At 46.3% G+C, this 18,385-nt stretch overlaps 1 long non-coding RNA gene across 1 annotated transcript; it reads left to right on the plus strand.

Moving 5' to 3' along the window:
- The first annotated feature begins 318 nt into the window (after window positions 1-318).
- LOC103669362 lies at window positions 319-18,166 on the plus strand. Its single transcript, XR_570251.2, has 3 exons — window positions 319-684; window positions 1,692-1,840; window positions 17,114-18,166. It is a non-coding gene; the product is annotated as an uncharacterized LOC103669362 (long non-coding RNA).
- Window positions 18,167-18,385: the final 219 nt, after the last annotated feature.

The following is an 18,385-nucleotide window of genomic DNA, read 5'->3' on the forward strand; positions in this document are numbered from 1 at the left end:
CGGGCTCTGGTGGACTGAGGGGGGCGACGCGCCCCGCGCCACAGCATCCTCTGAGAGCTCATCCAAGTGCTGGGACCTGCCTCCGCGGGCGCCGCGCAGCCGCCCCCAGCCCGCGCGCCGAGAGCACGCGGCTACGTGGGCGGCAGCCGCGAGGGTGGCTGCGCGCGTGGGAGCGCAGGGAGCATGCGTGTGCGAGTGCGTGCGGCTGCAGGGCGCGCGCCCGAGCGCGGCCGCGGGGTTTCTCGGCGCTGGCGAGCGGTGGCCGAGCCCGAGGCTCCTCAGAATGGCGCCTTCGCCAGGAATCAGGTGGGTGATGAGGTGGGGGGTGGGGTCTTCAGTGGCCGGGTAGTCCCCCCTCAGCACTGCCCCGAAGCCACTTGAAATAAACAATCTAAGTAAATACCGCGTGGTTGCTATGCAACCGCAGCAGACAAAATCCCTGGCTTCCCGTTCCAATCAGTTTGCGGCTCTCCGACCCCGCCCACGTAGAAATTGCGGCGCTGCCGCTGTGCGCGCTTTCGAGGTGGGTCCAGAGCCCACTTCTGCACCAAACCACGCTCAGCCACAGCCCACACCGTGTTCCACGTCGTTCGTCCCTGCCTGGCATCATCAGGCTTCAAAGCAAGGTGGTCTCCGTCAGTGTTCTGAAGAGTGAAAGGGAGCTCCCAGGAAGAATCTAGTGTGGTAAGGACCTTCCCATTCTCAATCTAACCCCACAACAGTGCCATGAGGCAGGTACTATAGTCCCTTTTATAAAGACGGGACACTGCAGCTAAGAAAGGTTAAATTAATTGTGTAGGGACACCCAGCTAGTAAGTACCAAGAACTGTGAAGAATCTGAGATTTTACCCTCCTTGCAGGGTAACAGGTCAGCTTGTCAGTTTCACGGATACTGACCGAGCACGTGAGAGAATACTGGGTCAGAAATGACTGTTACAGCAAAAGCAGCAGCATGTTTGTGTTGGTTTTCCGGACCCCATTCTCTCAGGAATGAAGCAGATGGGCCCAGATGGATACTTGCACACAAAACGGGTTGCGTTACAGGAGAGGAATGTTAAACTTGGGGAACCCGCCATTATAGAGCAAGCAGTAAGCAAGCCTTCTCTTTGTCCCATGGGGAGACACCCTCATCCCTCAAGTTTGCTCACTGCAAGCACAACCCTGAGAAATGGCCTAAGTGAGCAGGGCCTTGAATTCTTAGCGTATGTGGTAGGAGTGTGCAAGGGGACCCATGGTAGATTGCCTCTCCAAACAGTAAGTGGCAGAACCCTGATAGCTGCCAGGCCTGGTTCATTCCACTGTAATATAAGTAACATTCCTTGACAACGAACATTTCATGTATAGTATTGCTATGCCCCCCTTAAGATTTATGAAATAAAACACATCTTGGCATACATCAAGGAATTCTCACATATGCAAAACTAGCCCACAAAATAGAGTATGACTTTTAATCATTTTTTTTAAGATTTTATTTATTTATTAGAGAGAGACAGCCAGCGAGAGAGGGAACACAAGCAGGGGGAGTGGCAGAGGAAGAAGCAGGCTCCCAGCAGAGGAGCCTGATGTGGGGCTCGATCCCATAACGCCGGGATCATGCCCTGAGCCGAAGGCAGACGCTTAACGACTGAGCCACCCAGGCGCCCTGACTTTTAATCATTTTTATATAAACAAATCTTTATTGAACTCTGCAGTTGAGCTCTACCAGCCACTGGCAGCATTTCAGTCTTCACTGGTCCTTGGAGGCGAACAGGACGGAACAGGAGAAGAGAGGCCTCAGTACCCGGTGGGAACACCATACAGAGGAATTCTGCGTGGGAGTGTTGGAGCCAACTCTCCAATGGTCAGTCATTGACGCAACTAAGTGACAATTTATATAAAAGTTCTGGGAAGGAGGGTATGGGGAAAGACACAACGTGCTAGGGANGTGTTCCTAATTCCACTTGATGAATTAAACTAAGAATTCTGGATATTTGATTCCTCTCACTAGTTGAGACCAAAACGCCCTTGTCCTGTCATGGAAAACATTACCAAGATACAGGGTTAACAGACAATATGGGAAAAACGAGGCTTGTGTGACAAACCCTGCCAACACACAAGGTTCTACTTTTAGAAGACTGGGACAGTGGAACAAGCTCTATGTGTGTTCTGCGACAATTAGTAAGCGGTTTATAGTGAACCTAGCTTCAGAGGCAGCAATATTAGCGTGTAAAAGGAATTAAAATATGTATTTAGTTGTCATTGGAGGAGAAAGAGTAAATTTTCCTAAACCTTTTCTAACCCTGAGACTAATCTCAGGCAGTACATGCAGTAAACAGCGGCCATTATACAACCTGGACTAAGAATTTCTCCAAAAAAAAAAAAAAGTTTCCTGCCGGCAGAGGGAGCCAAAGCACGCACTATAACCACCGCCAAGCCGGCTGATTGCCCAGGGGCAGTTTGAGTTTCCTGGACAGCAAAACCCTAATTAAATACAACTTCATTTTGGGGTTTTAAAGTTCAAATCCACTATACACCTCTGGGAGTCTGCAGTAACACTTTTCATGTTTGTACAGAAGAATTACTTTTAAGTTACTATGTTGTTGTATTTGCAGTGCTTGGTAGCAGCTCCAGCCTGCCCGAGAAAGTCTAGAAATCGATGTGCTGTTATGTATTTTCACTAGCTTTGCTTTGCCTCAGAGGGAGAAGGTTGGAGTATCGGTTTAATTCAACTCAATGCGTATTTAAGAAGGATATACGTGAGCCTACTGTGGGAGACACAGTGAAAGTTTAAATCACAATCCAAAGAGACTTCAAATTCCTTGGGAGAAATACGACCAATGAAAATGAAGCAATAAGCAAGTAATGCAATACAGCATATGAAAGCCAATGGCGAAGTGTGATGGGCACTCCCAACCAGTAGGTTTTTGAGTTTGCACTCCCAAGTAATAAGTATGTATGACTATATTCATTATAAGCATACCCCAAAAAGAAGTTTTAAAAGCTTGAGATTTTTTACAAAATAAAGATGCTGAGATGTGGAGCACAGATTGTGGAGTCAGACTCCTGGTGTGCACATCTTGGCTGGGATTCTTCCTTGCAAGACATGCTCAACTTCGCGGAGCCTTCTTTTCCTCATCTGAAAAATCCCAAAGTTGTGAGGATTATAGGAGTTAATCCTTGCAAGGTTTTATCTCAGGCCTTGCATATCGTAAGTATGTAACAACTGTTTGCTGTTATTAGCAAGTAACTCCCAATGAAGACATCCCGCACCCTGCAGGAACAAACCAAAGTTCAGATACAACATCAGCTAAATTTGTTGCAACCCAAGACCCATTATCCATCTCCCTACCCAGCTCCCACTGGACTGTAGACATCATTTATGTTACCAAACAGAACACCCGGCCTCTCAGACTGAAAACTGCAAACATTTACCTTCAGCTTCATGATTTCCTCACTGCTCTGTCCCAAGAACCTTGGGTGGATTCTTGTTTTCACGTGTGCCACTGCACGGTTTTCCAAAACAAGGATTTTTTTGTCAGACAAAAATCTCTCAACATTTAAATGATGGCCCTTCTCATCCTAAAAAATCTTAGCACCGAGTTATTAGCCAGACCAATAACCAAACTACATAGACGGCAAGACGGAAAGGAGGAAAGGAAATGAAATTTTCCAGGATGAAGAAAGCTAGACATTAAGATAGAAAAGAGGGACAAATTGGCCCTTACAGAAGTACTGTTGGGAGTGAGGAGTTGAGTCAGGAGACGAGGCGGTACAGGTGGGATTGAAGCCACATGTGGCAAAGCCGCCCAGGGAAGACTTGATTCAGGATGAGGAATGTGGATTTAATGCTGCGGGCAATGGGGAGCTTCTAGTATCTTCCGCATGTGCTTTGGATGACAGTGCTTTAGAATGATTAACTTAGGGGGTGGCATGCAGGCTGAGTGGGGTGGGGCCCAAGTGTCAGGGAGACCATCGAACTTCATTTCATTTGTGCTCGGTCTTTTTCTCGGCCGCTTCACCTCTTCAGCAAGCAGTGACTGAGGGCCTACCTGAGATACAAAGAAAACACGTTTGAGCCTGGTTTACAGCCTAACGGAAACGATCACAGGCACACGAACACTGTGATGCAAGGTCAGGAGTTCTCCGAGTGCGTGCAGGCAGTCTGGGACTTCAGGGGGGAGAGAGCTTACAGTCGGAGAAGGGGAATGAAGGAGGAAGGCTGCATTTGAAAACACTCTAACCTGGGGCCGACCTGTGCAAGGCTACTGGCGGGCATGAGGAAAGGGCCTGGGGAATGTGAGGGAGAAGGCAGGACAGACGGGGCGCGCTAGGAAAACGACGGAGGCTGAGCAATCCAGGGCATGGTGTGAAGAAGGGTCTGGCTAACCCGGCCTTGGCTGCGGTGCTAGTGCAGAAGGTGCTAGCGGAGAAGCCTGCGGTCAGGTCTGTGGTTCTGTGCCATCAGCCTGCTCTCGAGAGGACAAGAATCACAGCTGAGGAGAAACGGAACATGATCCAGTCCCCAAAAGGGAGGGCTCGGGAAGAGCTGGTTCAAAGTCTCAGACTAGTAGGCTGGTGTGCAGAGACAAAGGGTCCCGTCACAAAGGGAAACTGGGGTAGCAGCAGGTATATTGTGTCTGCGGGGAGGCCGCATCAGTTCTGGGCCTTGTGGCTGGGTTGACTGGGCGGCCAAACAGGCTTCCCAGCAGAGCTCTGGAAGGATGTAGGACCATCCTGTAGGGGGCAGTCACCATCTGCTGGCAAGATGGTGGGATAAAGGCCAAGCCTGATCAGTCTTGGGCTGGGCACTGCACTGGTCTCTGGGGACGAGAGACACTGGTGAAGACAACAGATGGCATCCTGTCTCCCATGTACCGTGCAATCTTGAGCGAAGTCAGACAGGAGAGCATGGATGGGTGCAGGAAATGGGCTTGACCTGGCAGGAGAGACTTCTGAGTCAGTGGGGAAAAGACTCTGAAGTGCTTCAAATGTGAGGCTGTAGGGCTTCAATCTGTCAGCCCACATCACTTCAAGAACATTCCTATACATTCTTCTGTCTGGGGTGGAGGGTGGGGGGACTCCAGGGTTGGGGGTGATGTGGTTTTGTTATATAGGTGAGGTTTGGTGGGGTGGAGTCCAGGGCCGAGGACCAAGAAAGAATTCTTGAGGCGTCTCTGATGCAAAATGGTGGTTTATTAAAGCACAGGGACAGGACTCGTGGGCAGAAAGACCCACTGCCCCGGGTTGTGAGGGGTGGCTGATTATATACTAGGAGGTTGGGGGAGGTAAGGAAAAAGGGAGGTTTAGAAAGTACTTTCATGTGTTAAAGAAAACTCACAGGACAGAGAGGCCTTGCCATTGTCAAGGTTGTTTTTCCTCTAGCAAGGCATTAGCATTAAGATGGCTGGGGGCTTCCTGGAAGAATGTCACACATGTCCCACCCAGGAGTGGGGGGTGGAGTGGGGGGAGGTTGCAGGGTGTCAGCTTATGCTTTGTCTTCAGCTACCCTTCTGGTCCCTCATCATTCCCCCCCCCCCCGCCCCCGAACAATTTTGACCCTTAAATCTTTAAGGTCGTTGAAGGTGGAAGGTCTCATCTTTTGTAATGTCTTCTTGCTGAATAGGGGCGTAGAGATGTCCCTACCTATGGGTTAATATTGGTCAGTTGGGGAACGTACAGGGGAGTTATGAAAGGGGAGGCAGGTGAATCCAACGCGGGTCAACATATATGAACGTCCTTGCGTAGAAAAATCGTCTGTTAGCTGGAAGTTATGGCAGTGAGGGAGTCTTGACACGAGGCAGGGAGACACAGGAAATGACAGCAAAATAAGGTTAATATCAGAAAAAGTCAGAATAAAAGATCTTTGATAGTTGATCTTTGATAATTTTCTTCCAGTCCAGGAGTTTAAAGCAATCACTAAAGGAAAGAGATCATTTAAAGCATCAATTTGAGCATTCCTGTCAGGTAGAAACCCAGAAGTATTTTCGTGGTAATCTGGAATGTATACAGAGCTTTGTGCAACAGTTAAAACATCTAATGCCATTCTGTTTTGTAAAGCTGCTTTACATATTTGTATTACTTAGTATTTAATAGAGAAATGCTATTTATTCTGAGTGTCATTTAGGGCTTTGACCATGTACTTAAAGAGTTTCCATGTGCCAAACATTCTCCAGTCTCAGGTAACAAAGATAGATGCTAGGTGGTCATACCAATGAGACACAGAACATGTCCACCATGGTTTTAAATTTGGAAGGCTGGCTGGGTTGGTAATGGTTTTAATAACGCACCCGTGCATCCAGCAAAACCCAGAGTACAGTGGCTTACCCAGCAAAGGGGAAGTTATGGATACGGGTTAGAGTCGCATAGCCATTGGGTCCTAGCCAGGAGCCATTCATATAATACTGGGCCTCCTTGAACTGCAGTCAGGATTTCAAGGGCTACTCAGTTTGAGGGCCATACGTGCAATAATTTCAGGCCCGTATTTGATAAGAGTTATGGCTTGATAATAATCCCCTTTTCTTCAAAATGCTCGATGGGCACGTTAAGACTAGAAAGGAATATTTGGAGTCACTATATTTAAGGCTTTTGCCAATTGCAAAGCACGAGTGCACACTACAGCATACCCAGTTTTTTTTTTCTTTATTCCCTTTTCCATGAAACCATTGCCATTAGTAAACCAACCGTCAATTTGTATTTTCAATAAGGGCATCTTAAATCTGGTCACCTAGAATAAGCAAGATCAATAACCTCTGAACAGTTATGCTCTATAGAAGTACAATGGTCAGGTCCAGGCATAAGAGTAGCTAGGTTTAAAGTCTGACAGGTTTCAAGTATAATTTCAGGCATATCTATAAGTGTAGCCTGGTATTTAATAAGTCGGCTTCCCATCATCCATTGGTGGCTTCTGGTCTTGGACCCGATGTGAAGTCATTACAGTCAGAGACTGTCCCATAGTGAGCTCCGAGGCTCCTTTTACCCAAAGGGCTATTGTATGCTTGGCTAAAGCCTCTCCTTGTAATTGTACATCCATGGAGGTGGCTTCTAGGGTAAATGTAACTACACGGGATGAAACCATTAAGAAGCCCTCTTTGAGGTCTAGCCTTAGTATCTTAAAAGTATCAATTAATAATGGCAAATGGGGAAGACTTGTTAAGAGATAAGGGCATCCCCAAGTCATCAGCCAATCCAATCACAAGGAAAGTGGGGTCATCCGTTACTCCACAAGCCCATAGGTAACCCTATAGAGTGGGGTATGCTCTGGCTTTTAAGGACCAATTTCATCAACCCAGCCACATAGAATTGGTCAGGGTGATAGTCAAGTTATGCAATTGTTGGGGAATCTATCCCATTTCTCAGTTGTTCAAATAATTAATTATTTGCCCATGGGGTCTGTTATTAGCCCCACAGAATAAAAAGCACGAAGATGATCTATATGTGAGCCACTGTGTATAAATAGAAAAAGCTATTTCTCTGAAGTTTACCTCAAGTAGTCTAGCTTAAGCAAACATTTAAGGACAATCAGGTCTAGAATTTAACATCCAAAAAGATGGGTTATTTAAACATAATTTTTCTCTCTAAAGTAACCTTCATTTCCAGAGATAGCCAAATCAGGACGAAATTATTTGAAAAGCGAGTCCAGTTTTAACAAACTTGGCCCAACTATTTACATAAGCTCAGCAAGAATAGGATTGATCACATAGATCTTTTAGAATCTGCTTTTCTGGAGCTTTATTTAAAAGGAATCTCCAGGGCGCCTGGGTAGCGCAGTCGTTAAAGCGTCTGCCTTTGGCTCAGGGCGTGATCCCGGCGTTCTGGGATCGTTCTGGGATCGTTCTGGGATCGTTCTGGGATCGAGTCCCACATCGGGCTCCTCCGCTGGGAGCCTGCTTCTTCCTCTCTCACTCCCCTGCTGTGTTCCCTCTCTCGCTGGCTGTCTCTCTGTCACATAAATAAATAAAATCTTTAAAAAATATAAAAAATAAAAGGAATCTCCAGGTTGAACTTTTAGTAGCCTCTCCAGGCCAGAAGCCAAGCCAAGCACTTGGCATCAGACGTGCCTGCAATACCTGTAGATTTGCAGGGCGCCTGGGTAGCGCAGTCGTTAAAGCGTCTGCCTTTGGCTCAGGGCGTGATCCGATCGTTCTGGGATCGTTCTGGGATCGAGTCCCACATCGGGCTCCTCCGCTGGGAGCCTGCTTCTTCCTCTCTCACTCCCCTGCTGTGTTCCCTCTCTCGCTGGCTGTCTCTCTGTCACATAAATAAATAAAATCTTTAAAAAATATAAAAAATAAAAGGAATCTCCAGGTTGAACTTTTAGTAGCCTCTCCAGGCCAGAAGCCAAGCCAAGCACTTGGCATCAGACGTGCCTGCAATACCTGTAGATTTGGGCGGATTCCTCTTCACAAGGTCCCACATATATCTTGAGGTTCCTGCGCCTGCCAGGAAGTGACATTCTTTACTCACCTGGTGAGGCTGCTGAAACTCTGTAACCAAAGAGTCAGGCCAACAGTTCCAAAGCGCTTTATGGCTCCAGGTTTCATAAAGTCAACCTTAGTTCCTTAAAGCTGTTTGGTCATATCTGAGTCTATGCATGTCTCCTAAATATGACATTCCAGTCAAAGCCTGGGTAAAATAACCAATGTTTCCAATGGTGTCCTGTTACAAGGAGCATAGATTCTTAATGAACTTACGCAAATGATTATGATTGCCATGGAAGAAAGAATACTTACTGAGACCTTTTTAATTTCAGAGGTTTCAAGTAGAGAGAAAAGTTAAATGCTTTAATTAGCTTTCTTATTATTATTTCTCTGTATCACTGATGTCTTAAGGGAAAGTTTCCTCGATCTGGAAGAGCAAACATTAGAGAACAAGCAATGTTTCAAACAAGTCACAACACCGTATCTTTTAGTTCATTTAGTCCCATGTTACTAATTCTTGTTAAGTCTGAATGCAGCTTTAGTTAGTTCTAGAAATTCTTACCCATTTCAGTTTTAGGATTCTATAAAGTCTAAAAGTAATTTATATGAATCTCCTTGAAGATGAAACTCATTTTACCAGAGAATAAGAACAATTATAAATGACAAAAACTCAGAATGGACGTGGTTAGAGATACAGCTGGCAAGGAAATCATGTTATTTCTGTGACCCATAACACTGCGACAGCCAGAATATCGAGTGATGACGACCTTATACTAGAACATTAAACTTTCAGGAATCGCACATTATCTCTAGAATAGTCACAGCATTTACCCAAAGGTAACCCAAGGCTTATCATTTGTTTAACAGTACTTCCCAAGTAACTTAGCACACCAAAGAAAAAGGCCTAATGAGTTAGACTTCACTTACAATTTAAATCTTGGGAAGTTTGTTATAACCTTAGAAAAGTTTAAAGCACATACATGCCTGAATAGGACTACAGATTACAAAACTCTATTTTTATTTCACCAACGTGACAATAATATTTGAAAGGCAAATATGTAGGGTTCTACAGTTGTTAGCAGAACTTAGCTCCTTTAATACTGAGAAGTCTTAACCAAGTGATCAAAGACCTGATAATGACAAAACATAGAAACTGGTTTTCTGGACAAAGAAAACAACTGTTTACATTTCTTTTTAAGAGCAGATAAATTAATTCAAGAAAACTTTGTCTTTTTGAACAGAAGCAAACTTATGTATCTTATACCACTGTACTTCAAAAATCCATTCATTTCAATCTTAGTCCGTCCCGACCACACCTAAAATTCCTTTCCAAGGATTTCCCTTCACAAACGTCTACAACCTTATTTTGCATTCAGATTTTATTCCATGCCATCTTTCCAAACAACCATCTTATTTAGAACAAAATTACTTTCTTTTACCTTCAACAAAAATCTACTTTTCTACATTGAGTTGCTTCTCTTATTTCCATCAGTCTTCATTACATTTAGTAGAAATCTGCATTCTTTGGAAACCTTAGTCTCCAGAGAAGATTAAGTAGTAACCAACTGTGAACTGTTAAACCAAAGCCTTTAGATGGCAAATTTATGAATCAATTAAGCACAAAACATGTTTACCAACAGATTTAAATATCCTTAGTTTCTTTGCAGTAAGTAGTCAAAAGCACACACCTACATCCAGTAATCATTGACTCAACACTGTATCCCATTTGGAAAAGACCTAGATGTCCCAGTTATCACCCAAGCAAAACTTTAAGGATTCAGGTTACCAAAGACTTTGAAAGCTGTTTTAACAATTATCCACGAGAACTCTGAGACAATTAACCATCATTTTAGTCATCTTTTTACTAACAACTCGCAAGAGAGATAACACAAGTTTGACCTTCAGTAAACCTCAACAGAAAAAGAGTTTCACGTTTAGTGCTGATAACTTTAAAGACATGTCTATTTTAATTAAACTGACCAACTTAGATACTGAATTATGTTCCGCCTGGATCCTCCCCATTGTCAGTTTTTACCTGAGACACTGGTGGGGAATCTGGAGTGGTTGGTGTTAAGTCCACGGGGTGCTCTTCTTGCTCCTGGACAGTGAGAGGAGGAGGAGGAGCCATGGTGCCTGAGGCACCGAGGATGGTACAGAAGCCAGTTGTGCAGGCCGCACCCCAGGTGGTGCAGAAGGAAGGAGGAGGGGGAGACAGAGGAGACAAAGTGCCACCAGAGGGCAGAGAAGGGGTTTCCGGTTTTTGAGCTCATCAGCTCCAACAGAGGAGCAGACGCCGTGTTTTCCCGCTAACAAGGGGGAATAGGCAGTCCATGTCCGGCCAGAGAAGACAGGGAATTTCCCGAAACAAAGGAGTTTCAGCAGCTGCTTGGGAATGAATATTCAAAGTCCCCGTCCTGGTGCAGACTAACCGCAGATGGCCCCAGTTATAGCCATTAACCTGGGAAGCGAGTGAGGGAGAAGCCCCCACATCCATTAGAAGAAGCAGTGAAAGAGAAGAGAGTCAAGAGTCCCCTTTGGGGTGGCCTGTGTTTCCTCCAGCAACCTACCAGGAGGAGGCCTACTTAAATAACTACCATCCAATGTCAGGGGAGTTTACTAGCCAAATGTGTTCTGCAAGAGGCCACCGAGGTGCTGGTGTAGAGCAACGAAGGCCTAGGTACACGCAATGAAGGTACCTTAGGTCCATTTGCCCCAGAAGACACCTAACGATGGATCCCACTGAGGCCATACAGTGTTACAGGAGATCGGTACTTTCCTAAGTTTTGCAATCCGAATTTGTTTCCAGTGGGTTAAAAGGCATCCCAAGAGAGAATCCTTGGGGACTAAAGAAGCTCCCATCCTTGAAGAACCTGCCGTTTTAAACCCATGGAGAACACTAGAAAAGTTCTGCAAGGGAAAATTACCAAATTTTATAGATTTAATAGTTAGTAGAGGACATTGATGGAAAACTAGTAAAGATAGAAATCCATCATGGTCTAAGCGACATTCCAACACACATGGTCCTTACAGCCAGCTTCCCTAGGAAACGGTCCCCGGTTGGGTTGTAATTCCATCGGGTACTGTTCAGCTGGCTCCGAGTGGAGGTCCCGCAGAAGTGGCTAGACTGGGGATGTGGAGGGGATCACATTAGATCAATCAGGAAGAAATCTCACACAAGGGTCTTAGGATTGGCAGCCGTGCTAGTCACTTAGGTGGCTGTCCCGTGCCCAAGACAGATGACTTTGTGTAAGGACAGGAATAAAGAGAGGGCATCAGGTTTCTGGGCCTTATTACCATCCCGGCCAGGGTACTCACTTCCAGCCAGAAGGCCGACTTTCTCCTCCCCATAGAGTAGCCACGGGCTAGAGGATTGCAGCCTGAGCAATCGATATGTAAGTGTTCCCGTAAGACCGTACTCCTTGAAGAGCCCCTGGAATGAGAGTAAAGGAAGCATAGAGAAACTACTCACCAATTTTGCACCAAAGCTCAGAGTCCAGATGTAAAGACTCAAAGCCCATGTTTGGGCACCGTATGATGTGGTTTTGGAATATTGGTGAGGTTCGGCAGGTTGGAATCCGGAGCCAACGACCAAGAAAGAACTCTTGAGGCGTCTTTGGTGCAAAATGGTGGTTTATTAAAGCACGAGGACAGGACCCGCGTGCAGAGAGACCTGCCGCCCCGGGTGGTGAGGGGAGGCTGATTATATACTTTGGGATTGGGGGAGGTAAGGAAAAAGGGAGGTTGAGAAAGTACTTTCATATGTTAAATTTAGAAGAATCACAGGACACCTTGCCATTGTCAAGTTATACTTGTTTTTCCCTCTAGCGAGGCATTAGCATTAAGATGGGTGGGGGCTTCCTGGAAGAATGTCACAGATGTCCCACCCAAGAGTGGGGGTAAGGGGAGGTTGCAGGGTGTCAGCTTAGGCTTTGTCTTCGGCCTGCCTTCTGTTCCCTCATCATTAGCACAATGCCCTGTACACAGTGGGCACTCCATAAATGCTTCCAGAACAACCGTGTGGAAGTAGGAGTTGTCCTGCAGTGTCCTAATTCTGCTTTCAGTGACCCAGTTTGGGGGAGCAGGTCTTGAACCTCCCCCCATCTCTTCCTTCCAAGTTCTCAACAAACAAAGGCATTTCCCCACTCCTGGGCACAACAATGGAAAACCATCTACTAAAGTTTAACTAATTTTAATCCTTCAGCAGTTGAGCGTAATAATGAAGTGATAAATCATGCCAGGCCCCATTCTGAGGTCTCCATGTGTATGCGGACGGGCCTCATCCTTACAACAACTCTGCAAGGGGCATTGCCCCTGTCCGGATGGGAAGGCAAACATGAGGAGAGCAGCAGGACTGGGTCAAGCCCTGTCCCCAGAATCACAGTTATTCTGCGCTGCAGCCACTGCTCCTTGGAAAGGAATCAGGAGGGAACCAGCAACTGGAGCCAGGCTTGTTAGACCAGGGGTCCTGAAATCCTGCCACATGCTAGAATCCGATGCCCAGGATGCTCCTGAGACCAAGGAAAGCAGAGTTTCTGGGGCCGGGGCCCGGGCATCTGTCAATTCTCATATGTAGCCAAGTTTAAGAACAAATGCTTTCTGCCCATTCCTACTACAGCAGTGACTGTGGCCCAGGAGCATCAGCAGAGCCCGTGAGCTGGACAAACATGCAGGCTCTGGGACCTTCCCCAGACCAGACCTGCTGGATTCAGAATCTGTAGTTTTCTTTCTTTTTTTTTTTTTCCTTCAGGGAGGGTGGAGTGTCGGGTTTTTTCAGGGAGGGAAATAGAGCTCACAGGGTGCAATTCATGGCTTGGGGTATGTGTGGGGGAGTTGGGGGTGCAGGGAGAGGCTGAACTGGAGTGCACTGAGCTGGAATCTGCATTTTAATAAGGTCTGTCAAGTGATTCATTTGCATTAAAATTTGAGAAGCGCTAGCTTGGGATTTAGGCGTTCACACTCTTGTTAGTCCACTTCATGGCTTCCCTTATCTCGGCATTAATTTGAATCCTTGAGCAGATCTCAAAGCTACATCAAAAAGCTCAGAATTGGGGTGCCCGGCTGGCTCCGTCGGTGGAGCATGACTCTTGATTCTGGGGTTGTGATTTGGGCTCCATGTGGGGTATAGAGATTACTTAAAAATAAAATCTTAAAAACGAAACAAAACAAAACTCAGAATCAATCTGATTTATTGGCCCAAAACATTAGCGCAAAGGAAATTATGCCCTTTTACTTCCCACAGTGTGGGGAATTGAGGAAGAAAAGATACATTGCTAATGATGTCCTGCAGAACCTAGGTCGGGTCCCTTCTCGAACAGGCAGAAAAATCCCTCCAGGCTGCCTTTCTCCTGAGTTAGATGGAGGGACAGGGCTTAGGACCTCAGGTCCTTCAGGACAGCACCTGGGCCCTCAAGATGAGTTGAGAAGGAAATCCCTCCAGCCAGAGGTGTCCAAGCTTTTAGGGCCTCAGCCGTTTCCCCATGGTGTGTCTGTCATAGACCCACTAATGACACCAACAACCCTTTGTCTCAGTGGAGGTCTTGTTATTTGTCCACCAGATTTCTGATTCTAATTAGAAACATTGTCCATTTTTTAGTTATTTCATTTACTTGTCATTGTTGTAAAGATTGATTGATTTTAGAGAAAGAGAGTGCACACACGTGGTGGGGGGGAGGTGGAGAGGGCTGAAGGAGAGAGAGAATCTGAAGCAGACTCCCTGCTGAGAGTGGAGCCCAACGTGGGGCTTGAGTTCATGACCCTAAGATCATGACCCTGAGATCATGACTTGAGCCGAAACCAAGAGTCAAACACTTAACTGATTGAGGCACTCAGGAGCCCAATTTTCATTGCTTTAAAATGCCATTTACTTCACCTTGTCTCCACCAAGTTCTCAAAATTGCTTCACAGGGTGTGTAAGAATAAATTTTTGTAGGCAGGGGTAGTTTTCAAATCCTCACCCACCCCCACCCTGTGATGGTATAATCTCATCATTAAACCTGAGACCTCGCTTGGTAGGACAGCCTGGCTCATCTCTGGAGGTCAGTGAGAGGGGGAGGGAGAAATTCTGAGAAGTGTGACTGAGTGAGGCAGCATGGTTTAGCGGGCTTTGAGGCAGTTTATGACCCTGGGAAATTACCTCTCTGAATTTTCACACCTCAAAAATGGAGAAAATAATTTCTGTTTTACAAGATTGTCGTGGGAATTAACTGAGTTTCTAACATGCACTGACATGACAGTAAGGGATATAATAGTTGTCTTTTGCTGCATTAACATATCACCCCAGCCCTTAGCAGCATAAAACAATAAGAATTTTATTACCTCACAGTTTCTGTGGGTCAGGGAGCATATGCTGAGTGGTTCACACTCAGGGTCTCTTGTGAGGTTGTTTAGGGTTGTGATTATCTGAAGGTTTGACTGGGGCTGGAGGATCTGCTTCCAAGATGACCCACTCCCATGGCTGGTGGCAGCAGGCCTCAGATCCTTGACCTCTACACAGGCTGCATCCCCCAGAGGGAGTAATCTAAGGGAGAGAGAGAGCAAGGCAGAAACCACATGTCTTTTATGACCTGGCCTCAGGTCAATCCTGACCGTCACTTCTATTGTATTCTATTGGTCACACAGACCAACTCTAATACAGTGTGGTAGGAGACGACACAGTAGTGTGAATACCAGGAGGTAGGAATATTGGGGGTCTATCTTGGAAGTTGGTCTCCCCGGCATCTATAACATTAGTTCCTGCCACTTTTTAACATGACAGCTATATTCTTGCTCCTCTACTTCAATCAACAAAGACTCTGAAAAGGAAGACAGTTGAAATGATTCACTTTTCTTCTTCTCACACTAAATTACTTTGACTGAGCTGGAAGTTTCCACCCTCACATCAGATTTGCAGTCGACTCAGAAATTTGGGACTAGATTCATTATATCTCCCAGTTCATCTGAAGGACACGGAGGTCCACTGGGATGTTCCTTGTTTTACTATTCTTTGGTCCTTGCACACTTTCCCCTAGAAATGATTCATTCTATGCATTTTATTATATTCTCAAGATGTCTAAAGTAGACAGTCTCAAGTAGTAGCAAATATGCTGGCTGAGTTCCCCTCTTTGTTCTGGAATATTTGCTCTTGAATACAAATGATTTACTCTTGGATCCCTGACACTGTGATTATAAAACTGTGGATTCATTTGTATAGTTGTGGAGTCATTCTCAGCTCTCCAGTAGCAGACTTGAAATTCCCAGAAAGGAAAGGGCTAATAAATACCAAGTTCTTCAACACTAGCAAAGAGGAGGCACAAATGATATAAAAAGAAGGGCAGCTCTTCCCCTCTGTTTTTCTGGGTAATCCTACTTGGTTGCTAAGGGTTTGTCATTTTTAAGCCTGTGGTAAACAATAATGATAAATACAAAGGCCTCCGGGGTATTGTCATGGCAGATTCCGTGCTAGCGCCTTGAACATGACTCATGTAGGTGTTCAACAAATGGATGCTTGGATGATGGATGAATTCTTCCAGTGCAATATGCCCAGGGCTGATACCCCACTGGTAGTGCCTGTGTGGAGTAAGGGCCAGGGTCCATTCCCATTGGTCAAGCCTCCATTCAGCTGGGCTGACACACATACTACACTGATCATTACAGATAGCGCCTAGTCTGGGAGAATGTGGCTCCATGTTGAAAACAGGGTTACAAAGAAATGTTTAGAACCCAAATGATATGGCTGACGCATCGTACTGGTTAGAGCCTGATTCTGGGAATCTGGAAGGAGCAGGACCTGATAGTCTCAGAGTTGCAATAAGATGAATCTTGGAGCAGGTGTCAGAATTCGAAGTAGATCAAACTGCGAATGAATGAAGATAGCTGTCACATAAATCTGGGGGCAAAACCTGAGGAGTCCAAATGGAGGAGAGACAAGGAACAAGGGCTAGGTGAGCAGAGGCTCACTGCAGTTGACACGAATGGAAAAAAGAGCAAGAGGGAAAAGTATATTAATTAAGTTCAGCTGTAAGTGACAGAAAAGCAAAGCAACAGAGACTTAATTGAACTAGAACTTGATTTGGTTGTAGGTAATAAAGAGAGCTGTCCACAGCTGGGATGGCAGTTTGGGGATCACCAGGAATCCAGATGACTTTTCTCTTGTTGCTTTATCATCCTCAACATGTGACTTCCACCTCATGGTCAAAGGTGGCAGTTCAGACTCTGGCCTTCACATCTACAGTTCAGTCAGGGGTACCGGGGAAGGAATGAGATGAGCCTGACCTGTCCCTTTGAGATGGGGTTTCTCAGTCTTGGTACTACTGGCATTTTGGGTCAGATATTTCATTATTGGAGGGGCTATCCTGTGCATTGTGGGATGTTTAGCGGCATCGTTGGCCTCTACCCGTGAGATGCCAGTGTTAACTTCCTCCTTCTCAGGTGGGACAAACACAAGTGTCACCAGACATTGCCAAATGTCCCCTGGGGGCACAGTCTCTCCAGCTGGAGAACCACTGCTTTCAGTTGACTTTCCGAGACTGCACCTGATCCCTCTGCTTACGTGCCATTGATGAGAACTTAGTCACAGAGGCAGCTCAGCGACAAGGAGCTGGGAAATGCAGTCTTTATTCCAGGCAGTCACGTGCCAGCTAAAACTCAGGAGTTCTCCTAGTAGAAGGAAGGAGAGACAAGAGATATGGGAGGTAATACAAGTGTGAGGACTCAGACAAACCTTGGCTATTTTGTTCCAGATCCCAGCTCCTACCTCCTGGCTAAGGATGGAACAGCCTTAAGTAGAAGGATGTGTGGTCCCATCTACAGCCAATGGCATCCTGGATCTAGGCGGCGGACACTCTCCTCCCAGAGCTGAGCTTCTCGCTGAAAGATGAACACTGGGTTCTCTTACTGCCGTTCGACAAGTCGCCTTTGCTCAGGGTAGGAGCGTGTTATAAGACAGTGTTTCCTAGTCACTCTTCTGCCCCCCAACCCCACTCTCCTCTCTCCCTTTCTTCCCTTTAGATGTGCTTATAAGAGGCTCAGAGCCAGCCTGGAGTGTAAGTCGCTCAACCTCTCTGGCTTCAGTGTTCTCATCTATAAAACGAGGGGCCGACCAGAGGACCCCCAGAGTCCTCCTTGGCTCTGAAATGCTTTGATTCTCTGAAGTCCCCAAGACCGCAGGGAGTAGCAGAGGAAGCCCCTCTCTGATGAGTAGCATCAAGACAGCCCCTGGCTGGGTCTCTGTGTGCCAGACTTCCCTGCTGCGTCACGTCCCAGCCTGGCAGATGTCACTTAGGTTCCCCCCAACTGGCTCCAGAGAGCTCCAGTGTGCTTTGGATCCCGGGCACACTTGTCTTGCGAAATCTGACCCAATCAAATCCTGCCATATGGGCTCATTACAAACGTCCTTGCGTCAGTCAGACGGATGCGGTGCTTCCTGGGCTCCCAGCGGAAGGTCGAAATGGCTCTCATGGTAGCACAGCCAGCCTTGAGCGGTGGTTTTGTTTCACTTGTCATATCTCCACGTCCCGTTTAAATTGTGTTTCTCTAGTTAAAGTGTTTTCCTTTATTTAATAAACACTTCTGGAGCACCTGTTACTCTGTGGGGCCCCAGGAATACAAAAAACAATGGAGACCCTCCCTTTCCGGAGCTGGCCCTGAACGTGGCCTTTCCACGTGTTCCCTGATGTTTTCCTACCTGACTCTGCAGTCTGTTTTCCTCCTGGCTGCATGTTCTGCACGTGGTCCTCCCGCCTGGCACATTGTCTCTTTCCCTGTGGAGGTTTGGCTCCTGCACCTGCTCAGCGTGAACTGGGACCCCAGCCCTGTCTCTCTCTCTCTCACACACACACACCCCTACCTCTCACTCTGGACTTCCTCCTTCTCTAGGTTTCAGCTGAAATGTTCTGTCTTTAGGGAGATGGTCCCTGACTGTCCCACCCCAACCCCAGACTAAAAACTCCCCTCTTATATATTCCTATAGCACCCTGACCCTTCTTTTCTTTTCTCTTCTTTTTTCTTTTCTT

This window comes from Ursus maritimus, unplaced genomic scaffold (assembly GCF_017311325.1).
Source record: "Ursus maritimus isolate PB19 unplaced genomic scaffold, ASM1731132v1 scaffold_12, whole genome shotgun sequence".
Classification (NCBI taxonomy): domain Eukaryota; kingdom Metazoa; phylum Chordata; class Mammalia; order Carnivora; family Ursidae; genus Ursus; species Ursus maritimus.